This window comes from Balaenoptera ricei, chromosome 21 (genome assembly GCF_028023285.1).
Source record: "Balaenoptera ricei isolate mBalRic1 chromosome 21, mBalRic1.hap2, whole genome shotgun sequence".
NCBI lineage: Eukaryota > Metazoa > Chordata > Mammalia > Artiodactyla > Balaenopteridae > Balaenoptera > Balaenoptera ricei.
The window spans coordinates 6,149,406-6,169,713 of record NC_082659.1 but is presented as its reverse complement, the minus strand read 5'-3'; the positions used below and the strand labels follow the sequence as shown (position 1 = coordinate 6,169,713).

Sequence of the window (20,308 nt, the reverse complement as noted above, 5' to 3'; positions counted from 1 at the left end):
GAGAAACAATTTCTCCCAAAGCCTCAGATCTCTATTCTTTCTGACCGAGAGACTGTATAAAGATTTTAAAGGTTTCCTTTAGGCTTTTTATTTATTATTACGTAAAATGTTGCTAGACATATACTCACCAAATGCACATAAGAACTGTTGGTTTCACACCTAGAAACACTTACAAAATACCATTTGAAGTTATCAACCATAGAAAAATATAACTGCAGTGAAATAAGCCATAATTGAAGCGAGTGTGCTTTATCAACAAGATATGAGCTGGAACATTAATAGTACTTCAAGGCGTCTCTTCTTTTTCAATTCAAAGGCGCTAACCTGAAGGCACATGTCCTTGTCTAGGTGAGACCGGGACATGGGCCATCATTTGAAATGTCAGGTTGCTCAAACGAGCAATAACATAACGTCACAACTTGATCCCACTCACAGGCCTAGCCAGGTGCACAGCCAGAGTAGGAAGCAATCCCTGTTAGTTATTTTATGGGTAAGATGTTAAAATTTTTATCATAATTCAAATATGTTTTCTGGAAGAGGTGACATAATAGGTCATTATCCTTCACTAATATGTTCCTATATCTTAAGCTAGTAGTTAGCTGGTCTATTATTTAATACGCGTTGGAAGGAGTATTAAAGAAGAACAGTCAATTTAAATCCGAAGATTTGAACTGCGGCTAGTGTACCTGAGAAAATGAAGCTTTATTTTATTTTAACTAATTTTAATTTAAATCGCCACATGTGACTAGTGACTTACACAGCACAGCATAGCTTCAGAGCTCTGGACCGGTGCAGAGTGACACAGTGATGAAGCACATGGCCTTCAGGCCAGACAGCTTGTGTGCAAATCTCAACTCCATGACCTGCCAGTTGTGTGACCCTATTCCGGAAAATGAGGCTAGCCATACTCACTTCATTGATTATTATGAGGATTAAATGAATTTGCACATAAAAGGCCCTCACGGCAGTACCTGCGCTTACCGTGAGAGCACTCACTGCTCAGCTGTCCTGGGCTCTTGGGAGCGACGAGGAAAGAGGGAGAGAGCGCTGTGGGAGCACTGGGTAAGGGGCTCTAGCCGCCTTCGAGCTTCATCCTAGAGCTGGCCTTTCCATCCCTAATGCCCTTACTTTATTCTTCTTGGGAGTATAGAGAGCTCTCTCAGAACAGGCACTGAGAATCACAATTTAGGACGTGGTTTTCCACAACTAAACTTAAACTGGATAAATGTGTCATCGCACACTGAGGAAAAGTTTAAGAGTTAAAAGAATCACAAGCCAAAAGTTGTCAGCTCTCCGGTGAATCTTCTGGAGACATTTTATTCCTAGGCTTGCCCGTATGACACCTTCGGAAGAGAATGGATGATGAGAGTTAACTTTGAGGGGTTTACTTGAAACGATGAGGGAGGGTACAAAAGAAAAGGGTCCTGTGTTGGCTAAAAGGATACAATCTCTGGGGTAGATTCAACCCTCCACGGCAACAAAGCTGGAAAATCTACAACAAAAACAAACCCCTCCTCTCAGCAGGGTTTTCTCCACAGAGAATGAAATACCACAGATTAGAAATTCAGTTGTGTTGACATGAGTCCTGTTTTAGAATTTGACTAGCCTTGGGAGGATAAGAGGGTGCCTTTAAATAACTCCTCTTTTGCTGTGAATCAGTTTTATGACATCGTTTTCTTCTCAGCCCTACCCGTGGTCAAGCCACCAGGAAGAGGGAGGTTTTGTGGGCACCGGAGAAGAGACTGAGAAATCGTTTGGCTGGGGGTGTCTTTCAGGCAGGGGAGACACCTGCCTGTCTTAGTGTTGGTGTGTGGAGCTGTGAGACCTCTGAAATAAGGTGGGATGGTGACTTTGGAAAGAGAGAGTCACACTTGGAAATGAAGCGTCATATCAGGAGAACAACCAAGCGAGAAAATGTTGCTTTGGTAAAGCCCACTAAATAAGTTTAGTGAAATGTTGGAATGACTGGCAGTAACAACATCACGAACTGCCTTTTCTTATCACTCCCTAACTTTTCACCTGATAAAATCCCACACGTGCCTCAAGGGATCGTTCAATTGTCATACCCCTGCTTAGCCTTCCCCCAGATGCCCTCCAAACCCATCTCACAAGGCAAATCAATCTCTCCCTCCTTTGTGTTCTCCACACATGAACATACCTCTGTGGACGTCTTCACTCATTGTAACTTAGTTCAGAAGTGACTCAATTCATGGAGCTCTTAATGCCTCATAATTATTTCTATGGCACCCTGGACCAAAAGAAATGCCTAACAGTTTTGGTTATTAGGTCTTAATAACTTAAAGTTATCTCTGCCCTAACAACATAGTAACCATGTGAAAAATAACATGTACAAATCGAAAGAAAAAGTAATACTTTTTAACTTTTAAATAACCCAATTACTGACTAACGGGAAGTATGTGCCTACTGGGCACTGAACAACTTCTCAAATCTGGGAATCAGATGGGACACAGGCACCCTCGCTTTCTGCTCCACAGCGATTTCCTGTGTGGCTCTTGACATCGCAGCTAAGCAAGGTCTGACGTCCCTGGGAGGAACGTAGCAGGTGTAATGCTGAAATTGAGAAGTACTTTGAGGTACTAGTTTTGGCAGAGTCCAAAAAAAAAGTTCAGCATCTGCCTTTCCCTTGAATTTTTAAAAATATTTCATGGTGCCCTTGGAACTGGCTGAGGAGCCCAGGGGCGCCTGGTCACACAGCTGCAGACCAGAACTTCAGGCACTTATAAAAATGTCTTCCGCTCACCACAGATCGTGAGCCTCCTGAGGCCACGAATTGTGCCTCTCTGGGAGCTTGTATTTGCAGCTCACCACCTCATGAGTTATTAAAAATTGCTGAATCTACGGGTGAGATGAGCAGAAACCGGCCATGATTTTCGGGTTTTACTGCTGCGATCGATGCTCCGTGAGAACTTATCTACTGCACTTCACTGATGACCCAGAGAAGGTAGTCACTGATTTGGTGGCGAACAAGGAGGCTGGAAGCTAGCACACCAGGAATGTGGCCCGAGGGAGCAGGGGGGGCTTCCAAGCGACTGGCCCGAAAAGCCACGAAGACCGCTGCAGACTGAGTATTACGGTCACTTCCTACCAGGTTTGGCCTGGACAAACAGGGTACTTTCTCTGGCGCTGTAAGGATTGTGCCCTCAGTGGCAGAAAATATTTCACAAGCGACACCGTGTGTTTTGCACAGAGTGGTGTTCTCCCGCTGAACGCTGAGTGCGGGAGGGCCGGGCGCCTTCAGCCCAGGGGCCCAGCCTGACCCTCACCAATAGGTTTCTTGCTAGCTGCTGGAAGAGTTTTGGTGACTTATCTTCATGGTGCTCACTTGTAGGCTATTGTTTACATTCCTGGTTAACATTTTAAACAGCATTTTCTAAGTTTCTTCTGAGAAATATTACTGTTCTAGAAGAGGTTAATAAGCATGCCATGAAACATAGATTAATACATTTGAGAACCCCGTGGTACCAAAATCCACAATAAAAATCAGCCTATTAAAAGCTTGGAATTGAATTATTTCAGGATTTCTCAAAGCTTTTGATATATTTTAATGTATATAAAATATATAATAAATATAATAATTATTATTATAAATGATTATTGAATGCTCAGTAGGTCTTGGGCTTGGAAATATTTTTTTCTGTTAAAGGTCAGATGACAAATATTTTAGGCTTTGTCAGTCACATACACCCTCTGTCATGAATCTTGAATCTTGTTTGTGTTTGCTTGTTTGTTTGACACAACACTAAAAAATGTAAAAACCATTCTTAACTCTTAGGTTTGAAACAGTTTGTTGTCCCCTGAGAAAATTCTAACACCACCAATTTTCCACTCACGTGGAACTTACTTTCTCCTGTGGGAAAGAAGGACGGTAAACTAATGACTAACTAAGCCTAAAATATAAACATAAGTTCTATAAAAAATATAAGTGCTATTTTCCAGAAAGCTGCTTGAGGAGACAAGAGTAGAAGGTGTTACTTTATATATGGTGTCAGGGAAGAGGTTTCTGGGAAGCTGCCCTTGAGTGGTGCCCTGAACGAAGTGAAGGTCTGAGCCGTGTAAGTGCCCTGGGGAAGGACAAGAAAGGCCCCGCGGTCCTGCTGAGTTTAAGGACTAAAAAGAGGCCAACGTGGCTGGGGGAGAGCTGGCGGGGGCTGAGTGGGAAACAGCATCAGAGAGGTCGCGTCAGGCTTTGCACAACACAGTAAGGGCTTCGCATCTTATTCTGACTGTCACGGGAAGCCTTTGGATGGATCTGAGCAGCGGAGCAACTCCTCCGGTGTTTGATGTTTATTACAGGAACATCACTCCCGCTGCCGTGTGAGGAGCAGACGGGGGGGTCGGGGGCAAGAACTGAATCAGACAGACAACAGAAGCTGGTGATGGTGGAAAAGGTGTCGAAAGTGGTTTCAATTTATAATATACTTTGAAGCTGGAGGAATGAAATTTTCCAACGAATTGGAAGTAAATTGTAAGAGAAAGGGAGGCACCGAGGATGCTTCTGAAGTCTGTTGGCCTAAGCAATCCAGCAGGGGGGATGGAGGGGACCAAAACTGAAATTGGTTTGCAGGTCAGAACTCCATGTCAGGTGAGTTCAGCTTGAGACACCCAGTGACATGCAAGTGGAAAGATTAGGTGGGTCAATATACACACAAGTTTGGAACTGGGGTGAGGTCAGCACTGAGATATATATTTGGGAGGGAGCAGGTATTCAAAGATATGGTACTGAGTGAGTGTACTTAGAGAGCAAGGATAGACACACCAGAAGCCTGCAGCCTGAATCCTGGGACACCACCCTGTTTAAGGGTCAGGAAGAGAAAGAGGATTCAGCAACTGGTGACTGGGGAAAAGGAAACCCAGAGAGGGCGAGAAACCAAGAAAGAAGTTTCAGGAAAGAGGCAGTGACTCTAGAATTTTTTTACAAATTCCCCCATGAAACACCTATTAACACCTAGTTACTAGCTGTATTAGTTTGCTAGGGCTGCAGGAACTGAATATCACAAGCTGGGTGGCCTAAACAACAGACATTTTTTGTCTCACAGTTCCGGAGAATAGAGGTCTGAGATCAGGGTGTCAGCAGGGTTGCTTCCGTCCCTGGCCGTGAGGGAGAATCTGTTCCAGACCTCTCTCCCGGCTTCCGCTGGTTTGCTGGCCATCTTTGCCATTCCTTGGCTTGTAGAAGCATCACCCCGGTCTCTGTCTTCCTGTTCACGCGGCGTTATCCCTGTGTGTGTGTCTGTATCCAAATTTCCCCCACGTATAAGTATGCCAATCATACCAGAATGGGGGTCTACCCTACTCCAGTATGCTTGCTTGTCAACTAATTATATCTGCAATGACCCTATTTCCAAACAAAGTCACGTTCTGAAGTACTAGAGGTTAGGACTTCAGTGTATGAACTTCGGAGAGATGCTACTTAACCCATAACACTACTTTTGCATGAAACACCATTTGAGAATAGATGGTTTGGACATATTTAATAAAGCCAACACTCGGCAAATGCAGGAGGAAACAAATGTTTGCCGGGATATTATAATTTATATATAACTTTATAAATAGAATCTACTTAGATATCAATATTCTATTTTCTTTGTTAACTGAGGATAATAACAAGCTGACTTTCGGCATTTTAACTGAATGCCCAACCTTGTTTAGCTTCAGTTTAAGTCAAGTTTGGTTTAATTCGGTTACACTGAAATTTCCTGAGATAACAAAACTACCAGATGTTGATATTTTAATAATAAATTATCTAGAATGTTCTGGATTTTTTTTCCTTATGAGGATAAATGTTTTGATAAAACTTTGATTATCCATAATTGTTAAGATATCCTTTGTAACTGAAGAGTTTCATAACTGTAATGCTGTATGTTCTAGGAGAACTAGAGATAAATGTCAAAGGTTGAAAAGACAAACTGTATACAGATCTCTAGAATGGCATTTTGAAATAAATCCTTCATTTCTATCTAGTTTATTACAATCTCTCTCTTTCCCTTACAAGTCTAATGCACTCAAAATAAAACAATTCATTAAAGAATCAATTTGGTTAATGAAGTCCCTATTAGATTTGAATAATTCAAACTGATACGTTCCTTTTAAGTTATATTTAATGAACACTTTGTCAGTTTATTAAATTTTTAAAAACCTAAAGATTTTTAAAAACTTTTAAATATGACACAGTTTGCTGCAGGAGATACTGTACTATTTTAAACTCGTACGCCCAATACACCCAGAATTGGCATACACCGTGGGAAACTGTATCTGATACAAAATAGGAGGCAATAAGACTGAAGGAATAAAGCATCGGGGCTCAGCCAAGCGGACTCTGCCTCCTAACCCTATGTGCCTCGACAGAACTCAAGTCAGGCCATCACTACTCCACTCAAGAAAAGACAAACTATGACATCTTGTGGCTAAAAGCCTTTTTCCATTTTTGACAATTTTCAGTTTCCAAGACAGCTAAGAAGCTGCAGCTTTTCTAGCAGAGTACAGAGTATTAGGTGAAAGAATTGGAAATACATAATAAAATTGAAAATACAGTTTTAGCTTGCATACTAATGGCAGTGAGAGATTTTAAAGTAAAACTCATTAAGATGGTTCTGGTTTCCTTTTTCTAGAAAACTAACATATAACGTGATTCAAAATTGACCACCTAAAGTAAAATAATGAAAATAAATTGGAAATGGGTAGTTTAAGTTCTAGTGGTGCACATGTAATCTAATATACTTCTATGTGGTAAACCGACAGCCCCAGGCGCGTCCTACAGCTTCATGCTTCAGCTAATAGAAATCATTAGCACAACACCCACATGTGAAGCAGCCAAAAATACCATTTCTAAGCCGTAGTTCTTTGGCTAAGATTCAAAAGAAGAGGAACATTGTCATTGCTAACTCTACCTAAAACAGCTGTGCCATTCTGTCATAAATACATATGAGCCCATCACATTTATTCAAAATACTAAAGAAACAGAAAGGCTGACATTTGCCCCCTCCCCTCATGAATTTCTCAGCCTGTATTAAAGCACTTTTATATCCCAAATCATTATTTAGGAGAACTACTAAAGACCATCATTTTCTTATAGGAAGAATGAAAAGAAGTAGGAAGTTCCGGGTGGTGGGAGGGATAAATTGGGAGATTGGGATTGACATAGACACTTTATTATGTATAAAATAGATAACTAATAAGGACCTGCTGTAGAGCACAAGGAACTCTACTCAATACTCTGTAATGGCCTATATGGGAAAAGAATCTGAAAAAAGAGTGGATATATGTATATGTATAGCTGATTCACTTTGCTGTACACCTGCAACTAACACAACATTGTAAATCAACTACACTGCAATAAAAATTTAAAAAAGAGGAAGTAGGAAGTTCCAAAAAATATTTATTGTATTTTGTAGATAGGAGAAATTGAGGAATCAATGAGAATCATGTAATTTTTCTCATGCTTACCTAGATCCAATTTTAGTCTTCTGAGAAATGCTTCCAATTTAAATCACATGAAGTCCTCCTGGGACCCCCTGACTTTAAAAAGGATCCCCTCACCCTTATTCTGTTTGAACTTTTTCTTAGTCCATCACATCTGTGAACTTATTGAAAACCCCCTCAAATCACTGGTGGAGCAAACAGGTTAGGGGGAAAAACATAATGAACAAAGGGTAGCATGAGTAATTACAAGTTTTCCTTTTGGAAAACTTACTGCGTGGAAGGCACCATTCCAAGTGCTTTACATGATTTTAACTTTTTGTTTTTCCTTCAAAAGACTGTATGTGGTAGATACTACCCTTGTAGAACAATAATCAGAGAGAGACAAATACCATATGGTATCAATTGATACCATATGGTATCAATAATCAGAGAGAGACAAATACCATATGGAATCTAAAACATGACACAAATGAACCTGTCTACAAAACAGAAACAGAATCACGGACACAGAGAACAGACTGGTGGTTGCCAAGGGGTGGGGTGGGCGAGGGATGGAGTGGGAGTTTGGGATTAGCAGATGCAAACTCGTATATATAGGATGGATAAACAACAAGGTCCTACTGTAGAGCACAGAGAACTATATTCAATATCCTGTAAACCATAAAGGAAAAGAATGTGTATATATGTATAACTGAATCACTTTGCTGTACAGCAGTAATTAACACAACACTGTAAATCAACTCTACTTCAATAAAATTTAAAAAAAAAACAAATTTAACAAAAAATAGTAATAATTAGTATCAAGGCTGCAAAGAACAAGGAGTTTATCTGGAGTCTTAGGAAGTGCAATTTGGGAGACAGACTCAGGTAAAACAGGGTGCTCTGGGGAAGGGGAAGAGGCAGGGGCTTACAAAGGCAAGAGCACAAGATTGTTAAAGTTGTTGGGTAAGAATTATGATTGAGTCTGACGCAAGAGAGGGAGTATCTGTCCTTAAGGGGTGAGGTTGACATGAGTTCTTTTAGGGTAGGGGTCCAATGAGCATCTTGAGGCTCTGGGACTCTGGGCAGATTGGTTCTGTGTTAAGACAGCAAGTGGTCAGAGGCCAGATCCCATCTGGGCTGAGACACGCGTAAGTCACATGTTCTCCACGGCCTCCAACTCCGTCTCAGGGAGCTCTCTCAGCCACACGGGCTCCGTCTTGATTTTCCTTTCACACCCTCACTTCACAGATGAGAAAACAGAGGCACAGAGCAAGCATCTCCACCACGGTTGCAGGGCTACTTAGCGGCAGTGCTAGGACTCAAATCCAGCCGGTTTTCTAAAGACGGCTACCCCGACTCAAGAGCAGAGGGAAACACCAGTGGTTTTGAAACCACGCAGGAGCCAGGGGGGCTTGTGAGCACAGAAAGCTTGCAAACAGCTGCTGATCAGGGAAGGGAGGGGACGCAGAGAAGAGGGAGGAGCACCCAGGGGCACCAGTGCAGCCTGCGGGCAGGGTCCTGCTTCCGCCCAAAGGGATACACACAACGGTATCTTTGAGCTCCTTACGGAACTAAACCCCCCAGTGGAAGATGTCGGCATCCTTCCTTCCAGAGAAGACCACCTGAGGCCACACTAAAGGAACCAGAGAAGCTCATCGAGAGATTACCTGAGCCAGATTAAAGGCGTGCAGGCCCTGCACACACCCTAATCTTGTCAGCGACCCCACCCTTGAACCACTGCTATAAAACTCCTCACCAGATCCTCCTGGGTTGGGACACAGTTTTTCAGGGCCGGAACCCACTGTGTCCCCCTTTGCCTGGCAAAGCAATAAAGCTATTCTTTTCTACTTCACCCAAAACTCTGTCTCTGAGACTCGATCTGGCACCAGTGCAGAGGCTGAGTTTTCAGCATCAGTTTCCCAACCTGGAGACAGTTCAGAGACAGACAGCAGTCATAGCTCAAAGAGGAAACCACAGACCAGCTCTCAGCCCCTTCATATCTCCACAGGCTTCGTGCGGCATCCAGTATATACCTCAAGTATCCTAGAGATTCAGCGAGCTCTTTCTCTTAAAGTATTTGCCCAAAGACCACCACTCCATTGCTAATAAAATGTCTGGTGAGATAAAGTATAATTAAATTGCATCAGTCCAATATTTCACTTGAAACCCTAAAGTTTTTAGGGAACAACCTAATGTTTGGGTTTGTTTTCCCAAACACTGTGATCATTTAACAAATAAACTATGATCTCTGAGAAAGATGAAACAGAAAATCACATCTTACGGTTTTTTTGGTTTTGTTTTTGTTTTAGCACGCCAGGATGTCTTTTATTGTTCCAAGGCCTGTCACTCAATCCCCAAAATATCCTTTAAGGAACTTTCATTTCAGTTGCTTGATTTCTTTTTAAAAAACAAATGTAAGTTCTGAAGGAGTCACACAGATCGCACAAATTAGTGTGTTTACTCTATGAAGCCTGAGGAATTTAGGGTTAACTGAGCAGTCTGCAGTTTTCGGGTGGAGGTGGTGTGCGGGCGGGGAGACTGTGAAACTAAAAATGAAATGCTCAACATGTTTTCCAAAATCCTTGAGCGTAAGGATGCAGGATTTAGTACTTTAACTAATGGGATTAAGTGGCTCAGCTTGGAAACAGGCAAACTGGAATTTTTCACAGCAAAGTAGACAATTCAGATTCCACTTTCCTTCAGGGTAGGAAAGTTACATGAACTCATCCCTATGTCCAGAGCGATGACACAAAGTGGATTTTGTTTACAGTAATTAGAATGGAGAGGAATAATTTTCAAAGACTGGGCAGGGATCAAGTGGCAATCAAAATCACCAATGCTTGAAACACTCAAGTGCTACCAGGGGAAATGCCTTTTAATTTCCAGCTTAAATGGGAAAACTGCCTAATGGCAAACAGATGACATTCTTGTCAGGGCCAGAAAGAAGCTTCATTGTGAAGCAAGTCAGGTCCTTCCTCTCTGGCTGTCATCTCTACCCCTTCTTGTCCCAAAATCCTCAGTTTCACCCTTAGAAACCCTCCCACGCCACTCCTCACCCACCTATACCCCACCCTAGACCTTGCTCTTCTTTCCCAAAGTTTCTCGCAGTTACTCTAGGAAAAACCTGAAGGCCTGGGGTCATGTGGCCTCCAGACCTGCAGAATCAGACGTCCAATCATTTTACTAGTCCAAGTTCACGTTCTGAGGGGACTGAGTAGTTGCCTCCCGCTGATGCTTCTCTGCTTGAATGTTACACATGCCAGTAACCCAAAGCGGCATCCTGGGTTCTGGAGGCCAGGGTGGGCTTTGGGAGCGGGGAAGGGATAGGGAGTGCCAGATCCAGCAAATACAATACAGGACGCCCCGGTTAGATGGGTATTAGATAAACAATAAATAATCTTTTAGTGTAAGAATGTCCCATGCATACGTATGCCCCGTGCAATATTTAGGACATAGCTATACTAAAAAAATTATTCATTGTTGATCTGAAATTCAAATTTAACTGTGCATTCTGCCACAGTTTTGTTTGGAAGGAGGGGTGTCCTTCAGTGCTCTTCAATTCCCCAAACAGACAAAACTACTGTACTTGTTTTGCCAGCTCTTGCTGCCAGAGGTGCAAGTCAGTGAAATGGTTTCGTTACAAAAGTTTATGGCACACAGAACTCAGAATGCACACTTCTTTCCAAATAAAGATGGAACATCACACTCATCAACAAAAGAGGCCCCTATTCCAAGTGATTTATTTAGCGTTACAGTAAATTTGCATTCATTCAAGTACATGTTCCCTCTGGGCTCCACTGAGAACATATTACAGGCATCTGCAGCTCAGTTACCAAATTCCAAAGTCAAAAGACGTAAGTATGCTTAGAATCTGAGGTTTCTGAGTAATACCAGTTAAGAGCTATGTTAGTTTCGTGGTGGTCCTGTACCAAGTTACCACCGACCCCGTAGCTTACAAGAGCAAAGTCTTAGAGTCCTGTTGGTTTCAAGTCCAAAATGAATCTGGCCAGGCTAAACTCAAGGTGTCACCAAGGCTGCATCCCTTCTGGAGGCTCCTCGCTCTGTCTGGCTTCTAGATGCCCCGCACGCCTTCTCACGCTGCATCATCTGACCTCCCTCCATAGTTTCCTCTCCCTCCGGCTCTCTTCTGCCTCCATATCCCATTTCCCACTTAAAAGGACCCTTGTCATTACACTGGACCCATCAGGATAATCTCTCTATTTTAAGGTCATCTGGTTAGTACCCTTAATTTCATCTGCAACCTTAATTCCTCTTTCCATGAAACCTAACATATTCACAGTTTCCAGAGACAGGGACATGGACATCTTTTATGGGCCGCTCTTCTGCCTCATCAGAGCTTTGACTTACGCCTTATTCTACAGAGAAAAAGGAAGTCCAGTGTGGTGGTACACTCTTATCACACATGTAGTTACCATAAAGGCCTTTAATCTCTGACTCATTGATGAGCGTATCTTTACTGGCAAGCCACGGTAGGTGCTGTCAGAATATAAAGCACTTGAATGAATCACAGCCCCTGACCTCAGAGGGCTCACGAGCTATGTGGTCATCACGCATGGACCCAGTATATGAGGGCAGAGCTTCAAAGCCAAACAAGAATATTTCTCAAATCTTTAGTTGGCAACCCAGCAGGAGAGAATAAAATGTAATCATTACCACTGTAATCAAAGAGAATAAGAGCAAACCAGCAAATTATGACTGCATAAATAAAGCACAATCATATATTTTGGAGGCATGACTATATAGCTATTAAGAGAAAGGTGTTTAGGCTTTAGGCAGAGCTGGTTTCAAATCCTGACCAACACTCTGGAATCAAGTAGTTATAAAATCAAGTGTTATAAAAGTCTCAGTTTCCTCTTCAATGAGATGTGAATAATACCTATTACGATGAGTTTTGCATGAAGAATATGTATAGAGCTTAGAGCATAATGTGGCTCCTAGAAAGTGTTCAATAATTACAGTAATTATAATCATTAAAAGCTGAAATTTAATGAAGATTATACACCACAGAAACTTATCACTGAACTTGTAGCATAAAAAGAAAATGTAATAAAGGAATGAATCGTTTTTAAAATGTCTCAATAACCTAAACTCACCAACCTAAAGAGAACCCAGCTGAAAACTGAATTGCCTGATATTTATACCAATTGCATTAAAGACTCTGGGAATAAAAGGGAACTTCTTTTCCCCCCACTGTCTACAAAAGAAAATGATAAAAATGATTTTATCAAGCAGAAGCAGATCTTTCCAGGCCCTGATGGAGTACATCCTGGCATATACAGAATGGCCTTACCTGGTAAATCATATTAATATAATAGAGTCCTAAGAATGGAAGTTTTCCAAGTAATTTCCCATTCAAACTTGTAAACTCGTATCTGACCCAAGAGAATGTGTGTATGTGTGTGTGTCTATCAAGAAACAAAGTTTCGTGGTAAGTAATAAGTCAATAGAAAATTAGGATTTTTGTCCCCACTGTCACCTTGTTCTAATTCTTTCTTCATAAAAGGTTCATATCTGTAAAATTGCTGCTTACATTTTATATGCCCATCCTCATGAAATTATGCAATGCAAGAGTACATGGTTAAGAAAATGATGTTTAGAGACTAAACGAAGTCGTTCGGTGTTGGCAGTTGGAGTTTTCCCCACTGACATTTCTGTATTGTGTTGCACTGCTTTCTTCTAAACACGCTTGAGTAGAATGTCTGATCTATCCGACAAGCACAATCTGCTTTCTTTGCATCCTGTAGAAAATGAATCTAACTAGCCAATTAAAAGAGTAGAATGTCTGACTTACTTCTGCAGAATCTAAAAAAAAAAAAATGATACAAATAAACTTACTTACAGAACAGAAATAGACTCACAGACTTAGAGAATGAACTTACAGTTACCAGGGGGAAGGGTGGGGAAGGGATGGTAAGGGAGTTGGGGACTGACATATACACACTGCTATATTTAACATGGATAACCAACAAGGACCGGCTGTAGAGCGCAGGGAACTCTGCTCGATGTTATGTAACAACCTAATTGGGAAAAGAATTTGAAAAAGAGTAGATACATGTATATGTATAACTGAATCACTTTGTTACACACCTGAAACTAACACAACACTGTTCATCAACTGTACTCCAATATAAAATAAAAAGTTAAAAAAAAAATAAAGACGTGTTTTTGGGCACCAAAACAAACAAACAAACAAACAAGAGTAGAATGTCAGGCCACTCGAGATAAGGCAGCTTTAAAATTATTGTCTCATTCAACGCAGATATGCCTTAAAGACTGTGGTAGGCGGGCCGGGAGAAGAGAGCGCAAGGGAAATGGGCCTGCGGAAGCCGGTCAGACCCACCCGACGTGAAAAGGACGCGGCCCCTCACGCTCTGTCCAGGAGGCAGAGAAAGGGAGCCTCAAGCCAAGGAGCACGGGGGACTCTAGAAGCGGAAAAGGGAAGGAGGTGGATTTTCTGCCAGAGCTTCCAGAAGGAACGCAGCCCTGGCGATACCTTGATTTTAGCCCAGTGGGACCCACGCTGGACTTCTAACCTACAGAACGCTTAGATAACAAATGTGTGTGGCTGTAAAGCCCCTAATTTGCGGTTGTTTGTGATGGCAGCAATAGAAAACCAAAACGAATATTAACTGAGAGACTTTAATATACTGAGGTGAACCCTAGAGACAGGAAGACTCAATCCAGTTTATCCAAGCCTCTCGGTGAAGATTCATTTCTAGTGAGGGCTGCCAGATAAAATACACGACTTGCAGTTAAATATAAAGTTCAGGTAACCAATGAATATTTTTCAGCATGAGAATATGCAATATTTGGCCCATTTTTACAATAAATTTTCCATTATATCTGAAATTCAAATTTAACTGTGTCCTGTATTTTTACTTGTTAAATCTGGCAACCTTATTTTTAATACACATATGTGGGACAATCCAGGGATTACCTCTGCTCAACAGAACTGCTTCCTGTCAACCACGCTGAAACCCGCTTAACGATTCTCCCCCTGTATTTTGGGTCTAACTTATCATGCACAGACTGTCCTTCTCCGTGATAAAAGCGTTGCCTGGTTTCCATCTCTACTCGTGGTATTACTGTCATAAATTGCACATAAAGGTCAGTGGATTTTTGCTAAATGTGACAGTCCTAGAATCACTGGGAGCCTCAAATGCTTTGTCCTCCTTGGATTTCACCCAATTTGCATTTCTCCTCTGCCAAAATACATGAGGACTCTCCGAGCACTACTTAGAGAGCAATATTCAGGCTCCAAACCTGGGCGTAAATGTGCTCCCTCTGCTTGTTTTAAGTAATCTCATTCCCACAGCAGCTGTTGATTCTGCTTTGCTGAACTGATCAGCAGATTGTGTGGCAATGCCATAAATTTGAACAAACTAGCCTGCCTTTTCCCACAGCACTTTCCTCTGCCTGTTAACTTACACTTATGAAAATCATGAAAATTTTACATTCCCAAGAACATCTCTTGTATTCATCCTGTCAGAAGGAAGGTAATTTACTTTAATATCTACAGCCTTTTATTATTGTTTTTAATTTTGAAAAGCATCACATCTCCACAAAAGTATAGGGAATAGTACAATGAAACCCCACGTATCCATCATCAAGTGACAACCGTCGGCAACTTGTGGCCATGTTTGTCTCGGCTAAGACTTCACCTGCTCTCTTTCCTCCACACAATTATTGTGAAGCAAATCTCAGAGATTATGTTATTCCATTGATAAACATTTCAGTATATTTTCTCTAAAAGGTAAGCACTCTTTTATTAAACACCACCACAATCAATCCTGTTATCACACTAAAACACTTCACAGTGATTCCTTATACCATCAGATACCCTGTCAGATGCCAACCATCACACCACTAGATGATCTCATTAATGATTTTTTACACGTGCTTTGTTTCAGGGCTTTTGACAAATATTTACTGCAAGCCAGTTTGGTTCCAGGTGGTGTGCAGCACATCTGACATATTTTATTCATTCATTCAATGTAATGATCTATCAAGTGCCTAATATATGTCCTTGGACTACATCCGTGAATAAAATAGACAAAGTCCCCGCCTTCTTGGAGCTCATACTGTAGGAGGGTGAGATAGGAAATAATGAATAAAAATAATAAAAGTAAATGTGCCCATTTGTTATAAGGTGACAAGTGCTTTTGGGAAAAAATAATATTACAGCTGTGTAAGGGTTATTTGGACATCGTGGGCAGGGATGCAATTTTAAAAAGGTAATCGGAGGAGGCCTGATTGGAAAGGTGTTATTTGAGCAAAGACTTAAAGTAGGAAAGAGAATTAACCCTGCAGATACCTGGAGGAAAAGTGTCTAAATCTGAGGCCAGCTCAAAATCTCTAAGACAGGATACGATTGGCACGTTCCAGAAACAACAAGAAGGCTAAAATCTGTGATATCATTTAATCAAAATAAGTGAAAACTTGAGGAAAAGGAAACAGCCCCAGGAAAGCATAAGTAGAATAAATATGACCCACCCTGCTCAGTGACCATGACAAGCTATATTTAGGAAAACAGAAAAAGTATCATATTACATTTTATAGAAAGGTTGAACTATGGACATTTTGAGATGGACAACCAATGTTTAACCTGTTCAATCTATCAAATCTCTAAAAACATCTAGAGTTATTTAAAAAAAAGAGTGGTCTCAATTTTATATATACTTATAATTTATATCACCATATTTATTGCTGCCTATGTGGCATCTTCCTGAACAATCGCATTCGCTTGGATGGTTTCACCTACTTTTTACATGCAATGACCACCAAATGTCTATTTTCAGAAGCCCAGACCTCACTCTTGTGCTGTTAGCTCACATGCACGCCGTGTACTGAACATCTCCCTTTGGACATATTTCATATCAGTGAACGTCAACATGACCTTCACCAATATCAAAGGCAGAAACCTGGCCTTCATCTGGTTTCCTTCCTTTCAGCCTCTCCCCAAATCCAGGCGGTCCTCAAACCCTGCCGACTCCAAGTCCACACTCTTCCAGGATAGTCTCATCACCTCCTCCGACGGCACTCCCTTATCTTCTCTCTCACCCGGACCATGAAAACAGCCGAAGCGCCCTGCCTAGCTGCGCATTTGACCACTGCAGTTCCTCCAGCTTCCTCAGAATGGTCATCCGCCCCTACAAAGAGAGATCCCGAAACCACAGCCTCATTTGGGCGGGAAGAGAGAGGAGGAATCCTAGCGGCCACAGATAATCATGATGGGCCCGTTCCCCCATGCCCGTCCCATCAGGCACGGGGCGGTCACACAGTCCAACCAGTGAGACCCATGTGGAAGCACGGTAAGGACTTCTAATGATGGTTTCCTTCCACGACGAAAGGACACATATGATAAACATTCTGATTATGCTATATTCCCTATTGAAATATCAAAAGGTTGACCTCCTCATACACTGCTGGTAGAAGTCTAAATTGTTTCAATTTTGCAGAAATTAAATTAAGTGATACAACTAAAAGAATACTGATAAGAATTTTCATCGTAAATACTATAATACTTAGAGCTAAATTTTATCTCTTCCCATATATCAGGCCCTATGCAATGTGTCTTACATTCATTGTCTCATTTAGTCTTTAACCCGATGAATGACATATTATTGTCCTGAGAAATGAGGAAACTGTGTCTTAAGGTAATTAAATGCTCTCCTCAATTTCACATAGTACGCTAGAAGAGATTTTGAAATTCATAATAAAGTAATTATTCTAAGGAAATGATAAAAATAGACATAAAGGAATGTGCACAAAGCTATGTGCCAATTGTTTGTTATCATGTGAAATTTTGAGAGAAGAAAATTAAAACCCAACAGCATTGAGGAACTATTTAACTAAATCAGGTCACAACTGAATAGAGGCCTAGTTGTAGACTTAAAGATACCAAAGCAAAATTATGTTCAGGGAAAAGACACCTGGGTGATGTCTTCTTTTTTTCTTCTCTTCTCCTTTCTCTCTTTTTTCCCAGTCCTCTCAGACCAGGCATCCATCACCCAGATGGAGGCTGTCACGGCAACGAGCCCCAGGTGAGCGGGGGCTGGAGCAGGGCTCACCATCCCCGCTCCTTTCGGCCACCTGCGGGCCACAGCACCCAGGCCAGGTGCAAACTGCCCCGTGGTTTCCTTTGGAGGAAGGTCAGCCTGCACCTCTCCTCTCCACCACTGGGAGCAGCACTGAGCCCCCAGCCTGAGACTCTTCAGGGCCACTGCCTTCTCTTAACATGAGGGGGGATGGATATTTCATGGCTGACCATGAGGAGGTAGGTTGGCCAAAGACCTCACTATAGTGGAGTGAGAGACCCAGGGGGAGCAGACAGGACAGCTAGTCCCAGAACTCTCCCCGCACGGGGCAGACGCATGAGCACCTAGGCTGGGGCCTCGGGCCAACGAAGCTTCCGTGGGAGCCCTCTCCACACCCGGCGCATGGAGTCTGGAGGCACACGCCAGATGACATGCCTACACCATGCTCAGACGCCCAGCTGAGAAGGGCAGAGACCAGCAGAGAGGAAGGAAGAGAGTGTGTCGAACATCTGCTGGCTGCCTGGGGTCCTTCCACACCCTGGACCCAGGTTTCTGGTGGGAAGCGGGTGAGTAGGTAGAAACCCCATGAGATTCCCAGCCTTAAGTCAGAGATCTGCTTGACAATGATGGCCCATCTTTCTGCTTTAAACCTCGGGGGTTGGGCTTCCCTGGTGGCGCAGTGGTTGAGAGTCTGCCTGCCGGTGCAGGGGACACGGGTTCGAGCCCCGGTCCGGGAAGATCCCACATGCCGCGGAGCAACTGGGCCCGTGAGCCACAACTACTGAGCCTGCGCGTCTGGAGCCTGTGCCCCGCAACAAGAGAGGCCGCGATAGTGAGAGGCCCGCGCACCGCGATGAAGAGTGGCCCCCACTTGCCGCAACTAGAGAAAGCCCTCGCACAGAAACGAAGACCCAACACAGCCAATCAATCAATCAATCAATCAATCAATAGAAATGCTGTAGAATTATTAAAAAAAAAAAAAAACTCGGGGGTTAGTTCTGTGAAACACTGCATAAAATTATGTCACACATGACCCGTATGATCAATTATGTATGTGTAATATATAATTGTATTTAAATATATAAACACAAATATCAAATATATAAATGTAATACATGTAATATTTGTATGTAATAATATATTAAATATATTATAGAAAGTATAAAATTATAAAAATGTACATATGAAATTTATACATGTATATATACATATGTGATAATATATAGATAACATATATAAGTATATATATAAACATATATGTATGGTGATGATGTTAGACTGATATTAAATCGAAAACACATTGATGTATAATATATACACATCATACCAAACTTATATAATTTAATTTACATACAATTGAGTGATACTTATGTAGTATGTATATAGATAATTACATATTATAAAATGTTAGATGTGTGTATATATTTATATTATTATATAACGTATTACTATATTGAATATTTATATATAATACATGTATAAAAATGCTTATATGAGGTACGCACATGCTGTAAGTGTATATATGTAATATTTCACACAGTGTGCCCACGTATATCGGCATCAGGAAGGCTGCCCCACGTGTGTAACGGCACGTGCTCCGCACGCACACAGAACATGCCTCTGGACTGCGCGCGGACGAGGCGCTTCCCGGCGTGAGGTCGGTCAAAGGCCCTGGTGGGCCCCGCCCAGTGCCGGGCGGTGCACCGCTGACGTGCACGTGCCGGGCGCACCTGCGCACCTGCACACCTGGGACGCCGCAGGCCCGGACGCGGACCCCGGGCCCGTCTACCTGACGCCCACCCTGCCCTCTGCCTCCGCGTCCCCAGCCCGCCCGGCTCAGAGGACACTTTAACCCGGGGCCCCAGAGGTGAGTGGCCGCCGCAGCGGGTCCCCTCGTCCTCGAGGCCTGCCGGGCGACCTGCGCAAGGACGGGTGCCGAGGCAGAGGCTGCGGGGACCTGGCTGGAGCCGCGCGCGACCCACGCCCGCGGCCGGGGGACGGCGAAGGGCCTACCTGGAGAGCCGGGCCGGCTCCGCGGACGCGTCCCCGCCGTGTCCTCCTCCGGGGGCGGCCGGGGGCCCACAGCGCGGGAGGAGCTGGGCGCTGACCTGGGCCGACTGGGCCGGCCTTGGGCCCGGCTGGCTGGGCTGCACCAGTCCCCGGCCTGTGGGGGCCGCACTGCCCCTCGACGGATGGAGCGAAAGCACTCTGAGGCCCGAGGAAGGGGCCTCCCGGGCCCAGCGGCCCAGCGGAGGGCCGCGCCTGGAGACCCCGGGGACCACTGACGCCGCAGGCGCCCGACTGGGCCTGCGCAGCCCCATCGCCGAGCGGCCTGTGCCGCGGCGCCACCTCGCGGCCCATCCCGGGGCTGCACCTTCAGCACCTGGCGTTCCCAGGGCCCTCTGGCCAGAACCCACGCCCTGCCACTTCCCCTTCGTACCGCCCATCACAGTGGTAACTGTAGCAACTAAAATCATATCCCTTGTCCGAAAAAGAAAAAGGAAAAAAAAAGAGAAAGACTGGGTGGTGGCTTAAAACAACACAACATACATTTATTTCTCCAGTTCTGGAAGCTGGGAAACCCAAGATCAAGGCGCAGGCAGATCCTGTGTCCGGTGAGAGCCCACTTCCTGGTTTGTAGAGGGCCATCTTCTCCGTGTCTCCTCACCTGGTGGAGACGGAGTGAGCTGGCTCTCTGCAGATTCTTAGCAAGCTCCGTCCTCATGAAGGAGTCACCTCCCCAAAGCCCCACCTCCAAATGCCATTACATTAGGGATTAGGTTTCAACATAGGAACTTTGCGGGCGCACAAACTTACAGCCCATAACC

General features: G+C 43.4%; 1 long non-coding RNA gene across 1 annotated transcript in view; it reads right to left on the bottom strand.

Annotated features, from left to right (window-relative positions):
• The window catches only part of LOC132356707 (uncharacterized), a 123,538-nt gene extending 103,791 nt beyond the window's left edge, over positions 1–19,747 (bottom strand). The window contains exon 1 of the long non-coding RNA XR_009500019.1: positions 19,494–19,747. This is a non-coding gene — a long non-coding RNA (uncharacterized LOC132356707). The remainder of the gene's footprint in view (positions 1–19,493) is intronic.
• Positions 19,748–20,308: the final 561 nt, after the last annotated feature.